Source organism: Delphinapterus leucas, chromosome 9, assembly GCF_059928025.1.
Source record: "Delphinapterus leucas isolate spDelLeu-1000000601 "Yukka" chromosome 9, BTC_Dleu_Yukka2, whole genome shotgun sequence".
NCBI lineage: Eukaryota > Metazoa > Chordata > Mammalia > Artiodactyla > Monodontidae > Delphinapterus > Delphinapterus leucas.
Window position 1 is genome coordinate 51026543 of NC_143137.1, and position 20660 is coordinate 51047202.

General features: G+C 41.2%; 1 protein-coding gene across 1 annotated transcript in view; it reads right to left on the reverse strand.

Annotated features, from left to right (window-relative positions):
- The window catches only part of PALS2 (protein associated with LIN7 2, MAGUK p55 family member), a 112023-nt gene extending 93670 nt beyond the window's left edge, over window positions 1-18353 (reverse strand). Inside the window, exon 1 of the mRNA XM_022585029.3 lies at window positions 18123-18353. The gene's annotated coding sequence lies outside the window, so the exon portion shown is untranslated. The remainder of the gene's footprint in view (window positions 1-18122) is intronic.
- Window positions 18354-20660: the final 2307 nt, after the last annotated feature.

Below are 20660 nucleotides of genomic sequence, written 5' to 3' on the forward strand. Positions count from 1 at the left end.
TCAAACTTCCTAACTATGTTTAGGAACAAGCTAACTGAAAAATCAAGCACATATTCTGTCCACATTCTGCCTGAGGGCAGGCTGTCACTCCTGTTGGTGTTCCTCAGATCTTCACTCTTTCCTTGAATGATATTTACTTCTAGGGCTTCAACCAGTTTCTATCTGAATATGATTTTCAAATCTTAGTTATAGCAGTCACTTTTCCCCAACTGCCTTCTTAATGTATTGTACTTTCCCCGGGAACCCCAAATATGGTGCCTTTAATTTACCATTTTCAAAACTAGTCACTCACCCTAACTAGAGATTCTAGCTCTTGTTATCATGACATCACCATCCACCCTTTCTCCAAAGCTTAAAATCTCAGAATCATCTGATTTTTAAAAATTCTCCCTAACCTAGACATCAAATTCTCCTCCAAATCCTTCTCATTCTACTACAGAAAAGTCTCAAAAATTCATCCTCATCACAATTTCCAGCCTCTGACCTTTGGTTTAGAGTTTTTATCTTCTCTTGTCTAGACTATTTTAAAAGCCTCTTAACTGGTCTACTGATCTCTAATCTTTCCCCATCCTGGTCCTGGCTCCATGCTGTGTCCAGAAGCATCCTTGTTAAAGTACAGAGCTCATCCTGAGAAAAGCTAGATCTACAGAGGGTTTTTTTTTTTTTTAAACAGCTCAAATAGTGCTGTTCCTAATTTGCTCTCACAATGCAGTAGCCCTGCTTTTAGTAATTTTTACTGACCTAAGCACTAATTAACAAAGCAGTTTAAGGCTCCAATGGTTTTTTAATAAGAAAATGCGTAGTATTATAATTGAACCAACAGAATTGTCTGAAAGTGTTTTTATACAATAAGCACTAATAAACATGAAATATAACTATAGCATCACTGCCAGATTGTATTAAATATGCAAATTTGAATCTTTTTTAGTATCCCCCAAACTAGATTATTTTAGAGTAAATTTCATTGGTAGTTTTTTCAAGATAACACTTATTTTTTACATGCACTTAGAAAAATACGTAGAATTCAAAACAGATCCAATGGTAAAGTGGTTTTTAAATTCAGCCATGATGGTGGTAATAGAAGAAAAGTACATAATCTTAAGTAACTGACTCAAAATCCAACTCTTGTACCCCTGGCGGCTATCATTTTACTCTAAGCCACCACCATCTCTTGCTCATTTACTTCAGTAGTCACTCAGTTGCTCCCCTGCTTTCACTCTAGTTCTCAACAATATTCTCCAGATTGGCTAGAACCATCATTTAAAACATCAACAGATTTTGTTACTCTTGCGCTAAAACCGTCCAAAGGCTTCCCACTGCACTTAGAAAAACATCCGAACTCCTGACCATGACCTACAGAGCCTTCATGACTTGGCACCCTGTGCGTCCCTCTGAGTTCATCTGCTACAACTCTCTCCCCGTGGTCCGCTCTAGTCACACTGGCCTTCCTTCTGTTCTTCAAACATGCCCAGTTTATTTCCCATTTCTCATCTCCCATCTTTACCATCTTCTGTTCTCTCTGCTTGAAATGATCTTCCCAGATACCCACATGCATATCCTTAATCTCTTTATTTTTGCTTCAGTATAAATGTCACCGCCCCAGAAAGTGAACCCCAACACCCAGTCTAAAGAAGCTCCTCTCCCTCACACACATCCTCAGTCATTCTCCCTCCTATCAGTTTTGTTTTCATCCTAGGGCTCATCTGAAAGTATCTTTGCTTGTTGTCTGTCTCCCTTGCTAGAAATTCACTCATTGTTCTGTCTCCTCCAGCACTGGACAGTGGCTTGACACACAGACGGCATTCAGATATTCATCAACCAATTAACAAATATATGCTAATGTCTCTCAAAGCTCTATCAAATAAGATGATATTTTCTTGCCTAATCTCTGTAAAGATATCCCACGGACACAATGAACTCAACATGCCCAAAACTCATCAAATTACTTCTTAAAGCTGGTCACCTTCCAGTATTCCCTATCTCAATTAATGGCACCCAGGTATACCTGTTCAATTTCCTTTATTCCTGCTACCTAATCTGCCACCAAGACCTTTCAATCTGTTGTCTTGCATATCTTACAAACACATCCCTTTTTCTTTATCTCCACTGTCACTTCCTTAGTTCATACTCTCATCCTCTCTCCCCTTAACTTCTAACACCTTCTACTTATTTTTCTTACTTTATCTACCCCCAATACCACCATCAGAGTGAGCTTTCCAAAATACAAATATGACCATGTTTCCTCCTGGTTAAAATCATTCACTGGCTCCCCACCACCTATAAAATTCCAATTACTTAACATGGCATAAGGGCCATATGAGGCATAAGGACCTTATATTCCCCCCTTTAACTGTTCAAACATCCTCTCTTGCTCCCCCTTCAAGGGGCCCTTTTAATTCCAGCCACACCAAGCCATTTGCTATCCATAAACCTATTGCTTCATACTGCTGTGACTTCATCTTAATGGTCTCAAATGAAGCCTTTCCTGACCCATCCTAGAAGATATAGAACATACAGCACTTACTGAATAGTACAGTTGATCCTCATTATTCACGGATTCTGTATTTATGAATTCGCCCACTTGTTAAAATTTACCTTAAGCCTCAAAGTCAATACTCACAGTGCTTTTGTTGTCATATGCAGACACAGAGCAGCAAAAACAACATGCCCAGTGTGTGCATCCCCAGCTTAGGTCCAATCAGGCAACACTGCGCCTTGTTGTTTCAGCTCTCACACCAAAAACAAGTATCCTTTTCATAGTTTATTTAGTGTCACATTTTTCAAATTTTTGTGCTTTTTCATGATGATTTCACTGTCTGAAATGTCCCCCAAGCATAGTGCTTACCTGCTGTCCATTGTTCCTAAGCACAAAGTAGGGTGACGTGCCTTACAGAGAAAATACAAGTGTCTGATGAGCTTCCTTCAGGCATGATATTATAGTGCTGTTGGCCATTCAATGTTAATGAATCAACTATATATATATATATATATATATATATACACACACACACACACATATCAAGGTGTCTTTAAACAGAAACACACATAAAGCAAGGTTATGTATTGACCAGTTAATGAAAATGTGATCAGAGGCTTGTAGGAACCTAACCCTCTTTTAGCCTAGAAACAATGACTCAGTACTGCCTAATTCAGTGTTCACAGAGAACTTACAGAACAGAACTACCACAAAAAATGAATAATGAGAAGTGACTGTATCTGCATTTACATGTCTATCTCTACCACAAAATTAGTGGGTTCTCTGAGGGCAGAAATGGCATCTTATTTATCTTTGAACTCTAATTTTTATTATTATGCCAAACATACTGCAGTTAACATTTATTGCATGTAATTAAAAAAATTGTAGTTTCTCATTGTTGTAATGTAATTTTGCCCTATATATTTACACTTCACGGTAAGATCCCCACACTGCTCCCCACACCAGGAAGGCCTTGCTCAACTGCACAGTTAATGGCCTGAACTTCATCCTCCATCCCGGTTCTTTCACCTCTTTTATAGCCAAACATCAAGCTCTTTAAGTTCAAACTTTAAAAAAAAAAAAAGTCACAGTTAAATGAAAAGGCATTTACAGAGATTTATTTTTCTTCAGGTCAGTTAGCATCGATGGGCTTAGAGCTAAAAACTATGTGACAAGCTTCCAGACACAATGGAAGGCTGAGCACACATGCCTACACTGTCTCCCTTCTGAGGTCCCACTGACATGACAGAATCCATGCTTTTTAAAAAGAACAGAACACCAACAGTACTAGAGGTGAGATGGGAGAGAAATGAAAGATTAGAAACCAGAAATTTTAGGAAATACTAGAAGTCAGAAAGCTGGTGAAGAGGCTTGCATGTCTAGCAAAAAGATGGACTTGAAAATCTAAAGTAATTCTCTCACAAAACGCCTAGAAATGCTAAGCAAAGTACCAAAAACATCCTCTCAAGTACAAGAGTAAGTCCTCAAGAAGCTCCTCATGTGCCAAAATGAAGAGGATAAAAACAAACTGGTAAGCATGTGCTTGAGTCATGGCTGCATGGAGTGTTTGCAGATTTCAGTACCCAGTTCAGAAGCAGCAGTTTAGGCCTTGGTCTGTTCAAAAAGAAGAAATGCCAATTAGACCCCTCCATATAGATCAGGGATGTTACAGGACTAAGCTCCACCTGGTAAAAGAGTGGCCTGGCAAAGTTGTCCCTGTTGACCAAGGAAGACAGCGAGGAAATGAACCTTTTTCAGCTTGAACTCTGTATTGGGGGCAAATACCACCTGAAAATTTGTAACCACAGCCTACTCTCAAGGATTCAGGGTTCCAATATACCTACCTAGTTCAGAAAAACCCAAGCTGAGAAATTACACAGGTGCCAAAGAAAACCTTTAGCAAATCTTCCCTGGAGGAATGTGTCCCCTAACCAGGCTGCACAGAATCCCTTGAATAAAACCCTGCCAAGCATGAGCTCACAATTCGAAAATAACAAAAAAAGCTCATGAGAAAAAAAAAAAAAAAAAAGATAGGTAATTGAAAACACAAGAGTAATACTATCATAAAGGAATGCAGGTAAGATTGAATAAATGTTGTAATCTAAGCCATCAGAGGTAAGCGCAGTTCTTCCCAAGTGGATTTTTTTCTGGGCCTCCCTTGAGAAGTGCATGTTTGCTCAAATATTCTTCTTTTATAGTAGAGTCAATAGTTACTGGGTAAAGTTGAAAAAATAGACGCATGTTTTCTAAGACACACAGCATAATTTTAAAATTTACAAAACTCTCACCCAGGGTAAGTACCACTCCCCTCCCCAGGAGCACTTGGAAATGTGTGAGGGCATCTTTGATGCTCCAATGGCTGTGGTAGAGAACAGGGGTGCTAAACTTTAAGTGGTGCTCAGCACAATCCCACAAGACGAAGCACAGTACTGCCAAAAATGCCAAAGAGCAATTGTTGAGAAACACTTTACTGATATGACTAAATCTGAAGCTATTATCAACGAATAATGCTATGAAGTAAAACTGGGAACAGAAAATTTGAAACTTTCATTGTACATTCATCCTTCTGTACTATTTTAACTGTTTATCATTAATATTTTTTAAAAATTAAAAATAAATTTATATAAACAAGTAATGGGAGGGACAGCTGTCCTGCTCATCAGTCAACACAGATCTCTCCTTTTAGATAAACTAGGTTGCTCAGCACACCAAGGATAAAAGCAGTGCATCAGACTACCCTACAATTCCTAGACTCAGAAGAGCAGTCCCTTCCAGCATTTAAATATTTCTTAGCCAAAGTATCTCCTGAATTAAAACAGACTTACTGACGCTGGTTGTGTGCTCATGCAGTGAGGATCCGAAACCTCTTTTGTGAGGCAGCAGCTGCAACTGCAGTGCTCTCCACGGCTGACAGAAGCCCAAGGGAGGAGTCAAGACTCAAAACAATAACTACACACATTTGAAGTGGTGGGATAGGATGGTTCTGTTGTGCAGTTCCAGAATATGTCGCTTAACAAGCCAATGAAAGCCTCTTTTTAACAAGTGATCTATCAGTGAGGCAGATCAGTTTTAGACTGACGGAAGGTCAATTAATGAAACATTTGCACAGATGAAAATGGAAGATTAAGATATAAGTGATGTGTACTACAAGTAGACAGAAAATATTTACTACAGAAAACCAACCCTACACTTACTCCAGAACTTCGCTTCTCAAAGATGACAAATTTTCAACACATACACACACACACACACACACAGTATGGATCCATCACATCCTGACTACTACACAATTTCTTTATACTTTTGCTTTCCCTCCCTATTCCTTTCCTGTACACAGAGTAGCTAGTACAGCTGACCCTTGAGCAATGGGGGTTTGAACTGTGTGGGTCCACTTACACGTGGATATTTTTCAATAGTAAACACTACAGTACTACACAATCCATGGTTGGTTGAACCCACAGGTGTCAAGGAACCACAGATACAGAGGACCAATGACAAATATCCAGACTATCAGCCCCTACACCCCACCACCCACCATGTTATTCAAGGGTCAACTGTGCACACAGGCATACTGCACTTATATTTTACTAAATGGCCAATACGTTTAGATGAACATCAAACTGAGGTATGTTAAGGAAAAAAAAACCGGTTCCTAATGTTTTTCACTTATCATTATGAAACCATTCTAATACCTTTTAAAATACCTTTTCATATGCAACTGTTTTATGTAGGGTAATCTTTATCTATAAGCAGGGATAAAATTATTCTAAAAGAAATAACTCCTAGATGGTTTTTCTAGGAGTTAAACATTTCATTTAAATGAACTTGTATAATAGAAAGATTACAACAGTTTCAAATATTGTCAGAAAAAAAATTACCTTGCACGAAAATATTAGAATGGATACAAATATCATCAGAAAAAAAAAAAACCTGGACTCAAGAACTAGCTCAACCCAGACCTGGGACTTGAAGCACATGAAAAAGCCTTCTTACAAAAGAAAGTACTTAAGAAATCACATCAAGAGGCCCTCAGAATTTGAAAATAGGGTGATCCCTCAAGAATTAAATGAGTAAAAGGAAACACAAGATACATAGTCCTAGCAGAAAAATGTCACCCTAAGAGAAGACAGATCGAAGTATTTGGAAATATTTGTCTAATCAAAGTATCCAAGATATAGCCGTAGGATAAGAACACAATAAAGAAAACAGTGACAATCAAGTGTATTGTAAGCTGTGGGAAGAAAGTGCATTAATAGAAGGCAATACCTGGTCAAATCTAGAAAAAAGGAAATAATAAATTGACCAGGTCTCTAAAATTCCCCGGGAAGAACTTGCCTACTCCATATTCCAGGGTTTCTCAATCTTGGCATTACTGGCATTTTGGTCCCTTGTTATGGGGGGCCGTCCTATGAATTGTTTAGTAGCATCCTTGGCCTCTAAGCACTAGATGCTAATAAGCACCTTTATCCAAATTGTGACAACCAAAAATCTTCAGATATTACCAAATATCCCATGGGAAGCAAAACTGCCCCCCTTAAAGAATCAGTGGTATATTTTAGAATATACATTGATTACACTGAAATACAATATACACAATATACACTAAAATACAATGCAAACCAAGCTAATAAAGTTTGACGTTTCTAGCATCAAAATCACCTTACTTTTCTTGATCACCCAGTAAATGTCTCATAATAATTTGGCTTTCTAGAGAAAGTATCATCATGGTTGCAAGAGGTATTTACTATATGGTTTTTTGATAAATTAAAAAAAAGAAAGTCAGAGAGAAAGGCCCATGACCATTCTTTATATATGCCTTCTGATAATAAAAATCAAATCACATACTTCTCATATTTCCCCACAACTTCTAACACTGTTTTAATTGTTTTTCAGGCATTTGAATGCTTTTAAAATTTAATATTCCTGGTTTAATATTCTTATCATCTTCATCAGTACTATCAGCGTCTTGCTTTTCTAAGTTTCCCTTTTTCCTAATTTTTAGTTTCTCTGTCCCTCCCCTCCAGGACAACACGCACACAGCGCCTCCATCATCATTATGGTAAATACCCTTCTTTTGAAAGTTAACAGTATATCATGCTGGTCCAAATATAATTTGACTTACTAGTTAATACCCAGGTAAGTGGTCTCAAAAGAACTTTTCTATCCTTTAATAATAATAAAAAGGGTCAAATATAGTTGAGAACAGCCTGTTTAAATCTAAGGAATGTAACAATTTACTTAAAAATAAGAACCTAAATGAACCTTTAAAACAAGAACAGGGCTTATCTTGGGAAAAGATCCCTAAACCCTGAAAATCCAGCGACTGTCCTTTGCCTAGGAATCCCTTGAAAACTACCTTGAAAAATACCTCTATATTTCATTTGATCAGCCACAGTGAATTCACAATTTCCCTGTATTCATCTTATACTCCCCATTCTCTCTGCCACCTGTCTTCCAAGCTCTTGCTGCTTCACCTTTAAATTACCACTGCCAAGTCTTCTACTACTATTCTCTTCTTAGCTGTAATCTACTCAGCATAAGACTATCACACAGATCACGTTAAAACATCATTTTAATGACAATACTGTATTAGAAAAAGAGGGCTTTCTGCAATCTGGAAATGCTTAAATTTCTCTTTTAAAAATCTAGCCTGGGGCTTCCCTGGTGGCGCAGTGGTTGAGAGTCCGCCTGCCGATGCAGGGGACGCGGGTTCGTGACCCAGTCTGGGAAGATCCCACATGCCGCGGAGTGGCTGGGCCCATGAGCCATGGCCGCTGAGCCTGCGCGTCCGGAGCCTGTGCTCCGCAACGGGAGAGACCACCACAACAGTGAGAGGCCCGCGTACCGCAAAAAAACAAAAAAAAAACCCACAAAAAAACCCATCTGAATCAACTTATATAAAATTACGCATGACCATCATTTACTTTCTAAAATAAGCAACTTCAATGAATTACATTTCTTTAACTCAGCTACCCAAGTTTCTTATACCAATGTCCCAGACAGGATATTTAATAGACGAATAAAAAGGCAAATAGTTTTATGTAAAATGAAACTTCCCATAAAACATTTTATTGTATGCATATAAAAATACATATTCAAGGTAAAATAAAAAGACAAATCCACTTGAAGACAGCAACATTCATTCCAAATACTAAAGAATTCCTATTATATGATAAATGGACCATTATGAACATATTATAAGTATGGTCATTTTCTTCATTCCAAACAAAGTGCTACATTTTCAAACACTACTTACTTCTTTAGATTTTAGGGGGAAAGCAGGAGGAAAACTCAGGATTGTGTGAATTTTATAAAAATTTTAGATTACGTTGGAAGGAATTTTTGAGGTTACATAGTCATCTTTCCACCCAATATTTAACTTGCCTTTGTAAACACACTGAAATGTCATATAAAAATAAGACTTATTAACTTTAGTCAACAGCACATAACTTACTGGACTACTTTAAAAGCAAAGTTCTTTTAAAAAATATTTACTAACAGACATAGCTCTTACACTGGAAAGAAAAAAGTGAAAGTATGAATCAAGCAAAGGCACTGAAGACATATTTGTTCAACAAATATTATCCACTGTACACGTAACACTGTACCAAACAGTAAGAGAAGAAAAGGATACTGATATTTACTGTACCAGACTCTGTGCTAGACACTTTACATATATTATCCAATTAAAATCTTACACCAACCCTATAAAGTAGATGTTATAATCCCTATTTTAGAGATAAGGTATATTGAGTTTAGTAGTAACACCAGAATCTCTGCCAGCAAGTGTATTGTTTATACCACACAGAGCTCTGTGTCCTGAACAAAGTAAAAGAGCTGGAAGTTGGAAAAACTGGAATTACAACCCATATCGCTAACTATCTTGCCTTGCTGAGTAAAAAAATAATAAAGTACCCAGTTTCAAGAAACTGTATCATTTCACTATATAAGGAACAGTGAAAATGTTTTGCTAGTAAGCAAAACCCCAAATAATATTTGTTACAGTTAATGAAAAGTAACTCAAGCATTAAGATGGTAACAGCAATAAAGTAATTTATAAACTGTCATTACAGTATTAAAATTTTCTAAAACTTCCTAAAATCTGGAAGTAACTGTGACATTAGCTCTCACCGTATCACCAGATGAGAAGCTATTTAAATGAGCTACAACTGGAAGATGAACTTGCAATATCTTAGAGAGCCATTCTTTTCTGTACAAAATTGGATTTCTTTATACACGTACACATGTGCACGCACACACACATCATATATCTATATATATACGTTGTATCTGATACAAGACCATGAGAGTTATACTATTCTTCATATGAAAACCAAGTTGAATGCTTTGGAAAGACCCAAAGAAAGCAAGTGACAAAACAAGAAAACAAAAAATCCAAATTGTTGTATAATTAAGTGTAAGCAAGACAGCTATAAACAATCCAGGAGTCACAAAACACTACAAGGATCCTACACTCAGATTCCTTCACAAACTTTTAAGTTTTTGCTCCTAAGTTAGGATCTCTGATAATACACAAGTTTATATAAGAATGTTGACCCAGAGCTCCAGTCAAAAGATATCCATGTCTTAGTCCTTGGGACCTGTGAATGTTACCTTATTTGCAAAAGGGATCTTTGAAGCTGTGATTAAGGATCCTGTGATGGGGAGATTATCCTGGAACAATAGGGGGGGCCTCATATGTGTCCTTATAAGAGAGAGGCAAGGAGAGAGTTCTCCTTCTCTCCCACACAGGAAAATGTGATGAGAAGAACAGAGCTGAGGGAGATTTGCAATTCTGCCCTTGAAGACTGGAGTGATGCACCCACAAGCCAAGGAATTCTGGCACCACCAGCAACTGTAGAAGAAGCAGGGGACATAGTCTTTTCTTGAGCTTTTGCAGGGAGCACCCTGTTTTGGCCCAATGATACTGATTTCAGACGTCTGGCCTCCAAAACTGTGAGAGAATAAACTTCTTTTGTTTTGAGCCACCAAGTTTGTGGCAATTTGTTACAGCAGCCACAGGAAACTAACTCAATCAGAAAAGGGTTTTTGATTTTTAAAAAACTGTTGATGAGCAAATGAGATAATGTGTGGAGAACACTTAGCAAAGCTCCTGAAACATAGTAAGCATTCAAATATATTGTTAATGCCATTATTGATACTAAGCCAACTCTGTCTAAGCTCCAAGCTCTTGGTAGCAAGAGGAAAAAATAAGGGTGTTCAAACAGTAAAACAGGGGAATACATACACAAGACTCAGGAGGGAAAACACATGAATCAGCCCCTCATATGATGTGTACCTTCCAGCTATGTCAGTGTTACGTTATAATTTGTCCTACACTGAAAAGATAAATGGTGGATGAGGCCAGCCAAAGACAGCTTCTTGGGGGAGGCAAGCTTAAACATTTATTAGCAGAGAAGAAATAAGGGGGCAAAGAAGGGGAAAGCATGAAAGTGAGCAAAGCAATCGAAATCAAGTAGATGCTTGTAGAGCTATCAATCTGGCTAAAGTAGAGACCAAGGTGAGACAGACCTTCTGAGGTTACTTATCTAAATGGTAAAGGACCATAAAAGCTATGCTGACTGATTCAGTCGTTAAAAAGAATATTTTACAGGATGTATTATTTTACAAATATTGGCTCTTGGGGGTTTAAAAAATATAAACATGCTCTGGCCCCACTCCAGACCTACTAAGTTAGAATCCTTTGGTGTGAGATAACTCTAAAGGATTCTGATACCCACTCAGGTAGAGAACCCCTGTATCAGAGCCAATTCATGGCAAAAGACCTACAGAATTAAAGTCTCATGAAGGATATAATGTATCCTCAAAGTATGCATTCAACTAAATCAACAGCACTTTCCTAGGTTAAAACTTCTCCCAAGATGTAGCCCCTCTGGGTTCCACCACATACTTTCTATAAATCCCTCACTCTTTACTTTTCCTTTCCTAAGCATGTGGCCCCGATCTGCTCAGTCATCTTCCTCACACTTTCTCACAAATTTTTCTAGAAAAGGTCCATGAATTTCAGCTGCCCTCCCCCATCTTTCCACAACATTTTTCCCACCCAACTAAGATCTAACAATATTTCATAGAACAAAGTAACCATGTAAAAGTTCCATTAATATATTATATAATAAACTTATAAAAGTGTTCTATGACCATTTATTGTAATAAAATCTGAAGTACATATATTAAGTGAAATTATAAATCATTTTTTACAAAAGATTTCCAAAAGCATAAAATTATAAAGTGCCTATAAAAAGCCAATAAGCTAAGCCCTGTTCACTTCAATCTTTACTTAAGTGTTACTAAGTAGCTACAAAGTACAAGGCTCTGAAAAGATACAAAGTATATGGAAATCTCAGTGATTTAGACACAAACTTCACCAGTACTAGAGCAGAAGAAAAGGAGATCTGGGAAGGGGAACTGAATATGATCCTTAAAAAAAAATCTCCTTTGTGTGTGTGTTGGGGGGCGGGGTGTGTGTGTGTGGAATCTTTTTTTTTTTTTTTTTTTGCAGTACACAGGCCTCTCACTGTTGTGGCCTCTCCGGTTGTGGAGCACAGGCTCCGGACGTGCAGGCTCAGCGGCCATGGCTCACGGGCCCAGCCGCTCCGCAGCATGTGGGATCTTCCCGGACCGGGGCACGAACCCATGTCCCCTGCATCCAGGGAAGCCCTTGTTTTTTAGAATCTTGCTGGCTTTACCTTAGCCTGGGTTTATTTCATGATTAAAGCCAAAAATAAAGCAACACAAGTTAGTGTTCAGGTAAATAAGTTAGTTCTTTCCTCTCCCATAAAAAGCTACACCAATTTATACATACTCCCAGGTAGCTCTTTTTACCTTAGTAATCTTCAGAAATTTCAATCACATCAAATTCTATTGATATATACTTCCACCAGCAATGCGTGAGAACATCTGTTAGTCTCTCTCCTCTTCAAAAGTACTATCAGAGGGGCTTCCCTGGTGGCGCAGTGGTTGAGAGTCTGCCTGCCGATGCAGGGGACATGGGTTCGTGCCCCGGTCCGGGAAGATTCCACATGCAGCGGAGCGGCTGGGCCCGTGAGCCATGGCCACTGAGCCTGCGTGGCCGGAGCCTGTGCTCCACAACGGGAGAGGCCACAACAGTGAGAGGCCCGCGTACAGCAAAAAAAAAAAAAAAAAAAAAAAGTACTATCAGATAACCAACAAGGACCTACTGTATAGCACAGGGAACTCTGCTCAATACTCTGTAATAACCTAAATGGGAAAAGAATTTGAAAAGGGATACATGTATATGTACAACTGAATCTGTGTACACCTGAAACTAACACAACATTGTTAATCAACTATACTCCGATATAAAATAAAAAATTTTTAAATGTACTATCAAACTTTTTTGATCTGTCAATCTAATAGGTGAAAATAGTATCTCATAGTTTAAATTTTTGATATTTATATTGTGTGTGAGGTTGAATATCTTGATATATATGTTTAAGAACGATCTGAATTTCCTTTTCTGTGAATTATCTGTTCATGATCTTTGCCCACTTTATGGTTGGTCTTTTTCTTATCAATTTGCAGGTACTCTTCATATATTAAGGAAGTTAGCTTTTTGTCTGTTATACAAGTTGCAAATATTTTCCTCAGTTCCTGCCACTTTCTTTCCTTCATGTATATATTATCCTCAACCAAATGGTAAATTCCTTCCATAAAAGGACATTTCTTTTATATAAACCCAGGACAGTGCTTTTCAAATCTTCCAACTACATATAGCAGCAAAATTTAAAAGAGGGGAGACCAGCCTTTTGGGGGGGGGGGTCAAGGGTGAAAATGAATTATTACTGCGGCACCTATTCGGGTTGACTGCCCAATCCTATTTCACATGATTACAGCAAGTACAAGCAGGTTCTAATAACATGGTATAGTTTGCTGAACAGGGGAGGGATGGGTGCTGGATGAATCTGTTTCCTGTTGTCTGGGCTGGTGCAGGGAACATTTAGGAACTGCTGGTGGCCATCTATTACGAGGACTAGGAAGTGGTCCTCTACAGCATTAGAAGACGTGAAGCAAATGCACAGTGAAGAGTAAAGAGAAGAGATGAAGTGTATCCTGCTGGCACTGGAGTCCCAGAGTCTGAACCCTTGGATTCCTTTAGGCACTCCTGCATCTTTACAGTATATCTCACTTTTTGTTCATACCAGTTAGAATGGATTTCTATTACTTACAGCCAAAAGTGGCCTACTTACTACAACTATCATCTACTCAAATCATTTCATAAAGGAACATTTTAACACCAAAGCCTCAGGAGGGATAGAACCTCAAATTTTAAAGAAAGGTTTATGTTTAATGACAGCTGTGTGCCAGGAACAAATCTAAGTTCTTGGCATATACTGTTAAACAAGAGAAAAAAATCACTGTTCTAATGGACCTTGCATTATAGTGAGAGTATACAGATAATAAAATAAAAATACAATTTCAGATATGATAAACAGTTTGCAGAAAAAAATTTAAGTAATGGGATACAGGGAAATGAGGATGGTGCCATTCTGACAGGGTGGTTAGATAATAATGCTCACCTGAGAACGTAATTGAACTGAAACCTGAAATGATGAGGAGCCAGTTGTGTCATGCTTTAGGATGAGAATTCCAGGCAGAGGGAACAGACCTAAGTCAGGAACAAGCCATGACATTTCTGAGGGAAAAAAAGAAGGGCAGTGTAGGTGGAATATAGTGAACAAGGGGGAATGATAAAGAAGTGGTAATGGACTAATTGATCTAAGAGGAAAAAGTGTAAGTTGGTAAAGTAAGTAGGAATCAGGCCATGTATAGGAACTAGTAGGCAGAGGAAAGGATTTGAAAATAACTTCAGCTTTATGAAAAACTCACTACATTGTCTTTAATTCTCATTTTGCTTTGCATCAGTGATAACTTTACAGACCTTTAGAAACTACTACCCAAGTATTAAACACAATGTTGAGGTTAGCTAGGAATGAGCATTTCCTAAGCAGAAAATATCTCTTCTGGAGGATTATGAAATGTTTTAAGGAAAAAATGCAAAGCCATCTTAAAAAAGAAGAAACTAGGAAAGATGGTAGAAACTACTTCAAATTCTGTACTACTTATTATACTGTGAATGAATACTATGATCAAGATTGCACAAAGGTCTTAAAGAAGAACTTAAAAACTTAAGTCCTTTCTAAACTACTATAAAAATAACATCCTTTGCTGAGTTCACTATTATTGAATTGGACGTTAACAAAGTTAAATATTGTCAGAAGAGAAAACTGGAAACTAGACTTCTTTGACTTTATTGTACCTCTTGAGAATAGCTACAGCTTAATGGTCAACAAAGTTGTGGGTTTCGATCTTATCTCTATTACTATGATAAAGGAAGAACTTCCCCTATGTGATAAAAATTAGGTACAAAGGATGCTTCAATATCTTTTCCTCGGAAAGCTTTTTAAATTAGGAGAACAATCAGCTTTAAGAGGTTTGGATACAGTACAGCTCACATAAGATGGTGTTCTCTCCAGATCTTTCCGGACAACTAATATCTATATACGCAAAGCAAGTAATTAAACCTGCACTGCTTCTAAGATTAATATCAGTAAAGTCAGATCTTTGAAAGCTCTAATGTATTCATGAATCTCATCTTTCACTATGTTAGATATTTAGTTAGCCCACGTAACCAAAAAGAAGACTGTTAATAACACAATCTATAAAGAGAGGTACTTTTTGAGTGTGGTGTGAGTTAAAGAAATAAAAGTCATTTAGACACCTTGATCAAGACTTGATTCTGAGGGCATCCTCCTCAACACATTTGCAGCAGTTTGGCAAAGTGCTCAGGGATGATTAGTAGCGGTGTATGGGAGGGAGGGATACGGTCAACCTAAATTGTAAAGTCTCCCCCCAGTGGTCTCACATACAAATAACAGGAAGAGTTGGGAAATGATCGCAGCTTCTGTGAGACTGACCAAAAGTAATCTATGCAGAATCCGGTAACTACAATGAAGAAAACAAATCTTCAATACTAGCACCATATCAGTGAAGAGACCTCGTATGCTTTTCTGCTCTTATGCTATCATAAATGTGAACACTATTTTTGGAAGGAAAGAATCTATAGGTTCTTTTTTCTCAGTACAATTTTTTAGGAATAATTTAATGATATCCTCAGCCCAGTATTTGTTTTATCTAATGGGCAGGTGTTCATTCCTCCAGAAATAAATACGAGCACATCCCTTGCAAGTTAACTACATCTACCTGAAGTGATGTTCTGATACAAATTTAGTCACTTACCAAATGAACCACCTTGTTAAAGAAAATTATAACCAGTGCTAAAAACCTAATGTCTAATTTGCAAGACACTCTGTTTAAAAAACCACCTAGAACTAGGTAATTTATAATACAGCGAGTGACATAAAAAGTACAAATGGCTCCTCTTCCCTCTTTTAATATTTATTTTCTTGGTGTTTTTATAATTAGGTAGCCTTTGACCGGCACTAACCCTGTATTATTTGTAACTTGTAATAATTTTCTGATGTTACTTTTAACAAAGCTTGGATGTCAAGAAAGTGAAGGGCATTTAATTAAAATCTCAGTTGTCTTCTGCTCACCATCTATTATTAAATGGTAAAGTATATAAAGGGATGGTAAATACTCAAACAACTTCAGTTTTAAAAGCAGAATATAGATAACATACACGGAGTCTCACAATTATGATTTTCTTGGTTATCCCAAGCTAAAAAGAAGGGGTGGGGGGAGGAGGAAGAGAAGCAGGCTGTGTAGTCTTCTGGAACAATTTCAGCCTTAAATGAGACTCAGGAAAAATGCAAACTGCTCCCATGAATGTTTAAGAAAAATATGATTCGTTTAAAAAAAAATCCAACAGTTGGCCTACAGAACAACAAAAAATGACGCTGTCTTATATAGAGCTACCAGACTTGCTTAAGCCCCTAATTTTTCTAGTGTTCATTTAATTTAGAATGTAAAAAAAAGAAAAAGTTCATTTTGAAATTCCAAGTGGAAAAGCAACTGAGTGGCATCAATTAGAAAATGACACACACAGACATCCCGGAATCGTTTTTGTTTTTTTGCATAAAAATATTTAGTGTGCAATCTCTATAGGACAAAAACAGAGCTATTAAAAATGTTGCCACTTGTATATTATGTAACCCTAGTCTAAACTAAAAGAAGCATAGACCTTAAAGAGTAATACATTGTGCAAACGTCTATTTAAACATGAATTTAAATACATGATAGATTTCAGATACAGATGACCTCAAAAATGACACAATCCACAAAAGTTCTTTGTTTACTGTAATCAGGCCTCAGAAGACATGACTATAATCAGGCCTAATACAATAATACCGTGAGGTCTGTTGTTACACCTGCGTACTGCAACTATCTCCGCATTGGTTAACAGCGTGTTACCTCTCCTAAAATATTCGGCATACGGAAGTTTCCCAACGACCATCTGAAAGATTTCACTGGAAGGAATGGCTGCTAAACCATACTCCCATTGAAGAGCGATTTTAACGCACCTCCACTGTTCCGAGCCATATAACAAGAAGACCAAGTCAGGAAGCACAAAGTAAAATTCCAACCATCCCCAAAGGCATGGAAAAAGAGTAAAACGTGGCTAGCTTGACCTTAACCGGCTGTTTATAAGTAATGCGGAGAATTTTCTGAGCTTCCCCATCAGCCTTCAATTACCTTCCTCGCCTGCCCCCCACCCCCCTTTTACGTGCCCCAACGGATGGAAGTTGAATGGATGTAATCTCGAGCCGTAATCCAAGGAACTGGGGAGATTGAGCCTAAACTCCCAAGAAAGTGTTAAAAAGTCCTTCTGCCAAAACACCCACCAACCAATCCACATCCTGTCATCACGCCGACCGTGAGATCCCTCCATCGACTCACTCCTGGCCCTCCACCCCGCCAAAAAAGCCAAAAAAAAACCCCAAAATAACCACAAACAAAAAAAGCCAGCACCTTTCTGGTTCCAGACCAACGTACTCAGAATCGGAAAGCACTGCCTCAGCCGCAAACGCCTCCGGAGCAGCGTGTGCTCGGCCCAAAACCACTCTGGCCAAACAACTGGAGTCTCGTGCCTCGGAAGTGGCAGCAGAACTCGCCGAAAGCCTCCTCCCCCAAGAACTCGGAGCTCGAGAGGCAGCCAGAGGCCGGCGGAGTCGCCCCCACTGGGCACCGACTCCGAAGGTGTCAGTCACGGCAACCGCCGTCCCCGGCGCGGCTCTCCATTCATGCTTTAACGCCACTCTCGCCGCAGAGGGTGCAGGCGCCCGCGCCCGGCTCTCGGAGGGGGCCCCGCGCCCCCAGCCCCAGCCCTGCCCCCGCCCGGGCCGCGCCGGGGAGCGCGGGCGGAGAGCGGGGCGCGGCAGCCGGCAGCATGGGCCAGACACGTTGCCGCGCTCGGCCGGCCAGCCCGCACGCCCGCAGCCCGGAAACCTGGGGCCCCGCAGAGCGCGCCCTCCCGCACGAGACGAGCCGAACAGCCCCCGCCGCCCGCCCGAGCCCAGGTGCCGAGGGGGCGGGGCGGGCCGGGGTCCCCGCGTGGCGCGAAGCCGCAAGCAACAGGGCGCCCCCCGGCCAGCTCGGCGCGCGGCTAGACCGTTACCCGAGAGACGTGGGGGACCCGGCAACTCACCGGCTCGCACCTCGGCTTCCTCCGCGCCGCCGTCGCTCCCCTCCTCCCGCCGCCGCTGCTCTTCCTCAGCCGCAGACGCCGCCGAGCAGCCCCATCTACAAACTCGGGACTCGTAGTTGGGAACTGGAAATGCGGCTCTCACTCCCCTCCGCCTCCCTCTCTCTCCGCCCCCTCCGTCGCTCTCCACTCCGCCCGGCTCAGGTCGCCGGCGCCGCCGCCACCACCGCGCGCGCGGCCAGCCTCCCCTCAGCCGCCCTTCTCCTCCGCCTCCGCCAACGCCTCCTCCTCCTCCCCCTCCCGCTCCCGCCGCCGCCGCCGCGGCGCTCTCTCTCCCGGCCTCGCGCGTGCGCCGGACGCCGGGGAGTGCGCGCTCGGGAGCGAGGAGGCGCCGCCGCCTCGGGGAAGCCGGGCCCCGCCCCTCCGGCCGCGGCGCGGCGACCAGGTGGAGCCCCCTCCGAGCGCCCGCAGACGGCGGCGTCCCGGCCAGATTCGCCGCCCGCGCCCCGCCGCCTCTCCTGGGTCTCCCCGGTCCTGGCCCCGAGCCGCGCCCGCGAGAGGGTCACCAGACCCAATCCGCGCCAGGTCTTCCAGACCGAAATTGCCCTTGTCGTTCAGCATTTATTGATGAGCAAGATACTCCCCCCCTGGGCGTTTTCGAAAGAGGCTCCTCCCGGCCCTTACCAAGAGTTACGTTCTAAGAGCCCATTAGTCGTGGGGCACAAAGGATAAATAGACCTCGAAAAAAAGCCTCTGAAAATCTCCCCCCTCCCCCTTCACACTCACACCCCTGGTTCTGACGTGTATTCGGCAGGTTCTATAGCTCTGACGATGTCCTTCACGAATTTTCTCCCGAAGGCCCAACCCGGCTGATTCACACGCTAGGAAATGGATGGACACTAGCTCTTTTCATAGCCCTGGGTCTCCCGTGGAACTCCCGGGGCCGGCTTTGCTGGACACTCCCGGGACACCAGTTGTTCAGATCCTCCCAAACATCTGGCCTTCTCACACTTCGGAAGTGGGGACTGCCATCCTTTCCACCTCGACTCTGCCGAGAGCTTGGTGACCTGGGATGAGTGACCAGGTGTACAGATGATACGTTTTGACAGGAGCGCAGATTTAATTTTTCAGTTGAAAGAAGCTGAGCAATGCAGTGCAGCAGAGGCTCTGGCTAGAACACAGAAAGACAATCAGAGAACTTCTGATTCCCTTAACATCTACCTAATCCCAAGAGATCTGTGACCCCTCAGACCTGTGATGGGGGCTTTTAGCAAAGCTGTTCTTCCGAAAACTGAAGAAACTATGAATGTGTTCTTTACATTTTACAAAATGTATACTGCAGTCTTTTCAAACCGTGAATGTAGAAAGTGCAAGTAAAACTTGACATGGGAGGAACATCACGTCAGGTGGCTTCCTCTATGCAGCCTTTCCTGGCTTCTCTTGGGCACAGTTGCACTGTTCTGCATAAACCAGGCATTTGATAAATGTTTGCAACGTGGCCCTTTGGATTCAGAGACGGAGTTTCAAGCTGTACTGTGTCCGTCCCCCCCACAGCCCCCCTGGCCCCCCACAGCTCCCGGCCACCCAATCTCTGTGAGTGTGGTTAGCACAGAAGGGAGGGAGAGAATACTTTGGGTGAGGTGTATTAAGAAGGCCCAGCCCCCAAAACAGTGATTTTTCTCTTAGCCTCAACCAAGCATCAAAGATTAATTTACTTTTCCGTTAGTATCATTAATTTTGCAAACCAACATGCAGGGGGAGTTTGTAGCCTATTAATTTAGAACCTTCTTTCCTGGAACAGCAAACCTGAGGAAGGGAAATTGGAAGCATTTAAGGACACCTGAATGTACTAAGGGAAACAGTAACTGTGGACACATGTTGAGCCCCACCCCCCCTTGTAGTCAGGCCAGCTGGATGAAATGAAGTAGCGAGTGCCCCATGCCCAAGAGTGAGGCAAGGCGAATGCAGAAGAATGAGGTTTCTCCTCTCAGAGAATCAGCAAAACTTTCAGGTCTTCCTTTTCCTCCTCCTTGCTTCCCAGACCCATTGGCTTCCCACGGGAGACCCGATGGCTCATCCCTGCTGCACCCTACCCAGACCTGCCGACTTCGATTCTCTTCTTCCTTCTGACACTCAACCTCAGGACACCCCCTCCTACCCAGGGAGTGCCCTGAGCTCCTCTGAGGGAGAGGGGATGAGTGTCATTTCTGGTGTGTTCCTGATCCCTCACAGTACACTTTTATTTTCTCGAGGGTCTTCTGGAAGCAAGGTACTAACCTTCTACTCCACCCCCAGTCCCTGAAAATAGGATGAAGTTTACTGAGGAAGCTTTGGGGAGGGAGAGATAGGGGAGTCTCTGCCCCTCAAATCACAACACGTAGTCCTCCCTGACTTACAGCTGGGACCAGTCCTAGCCAACTCCCTTATCCCTGTATGTACCAGGGACCCAGCATTTGGGAGCAGGAATATAGGAACAATTACCTTTCATTTACAGTTCCAAGTCTGTTCTTTAATTAATGACAGCTATTACATGGAGACTTA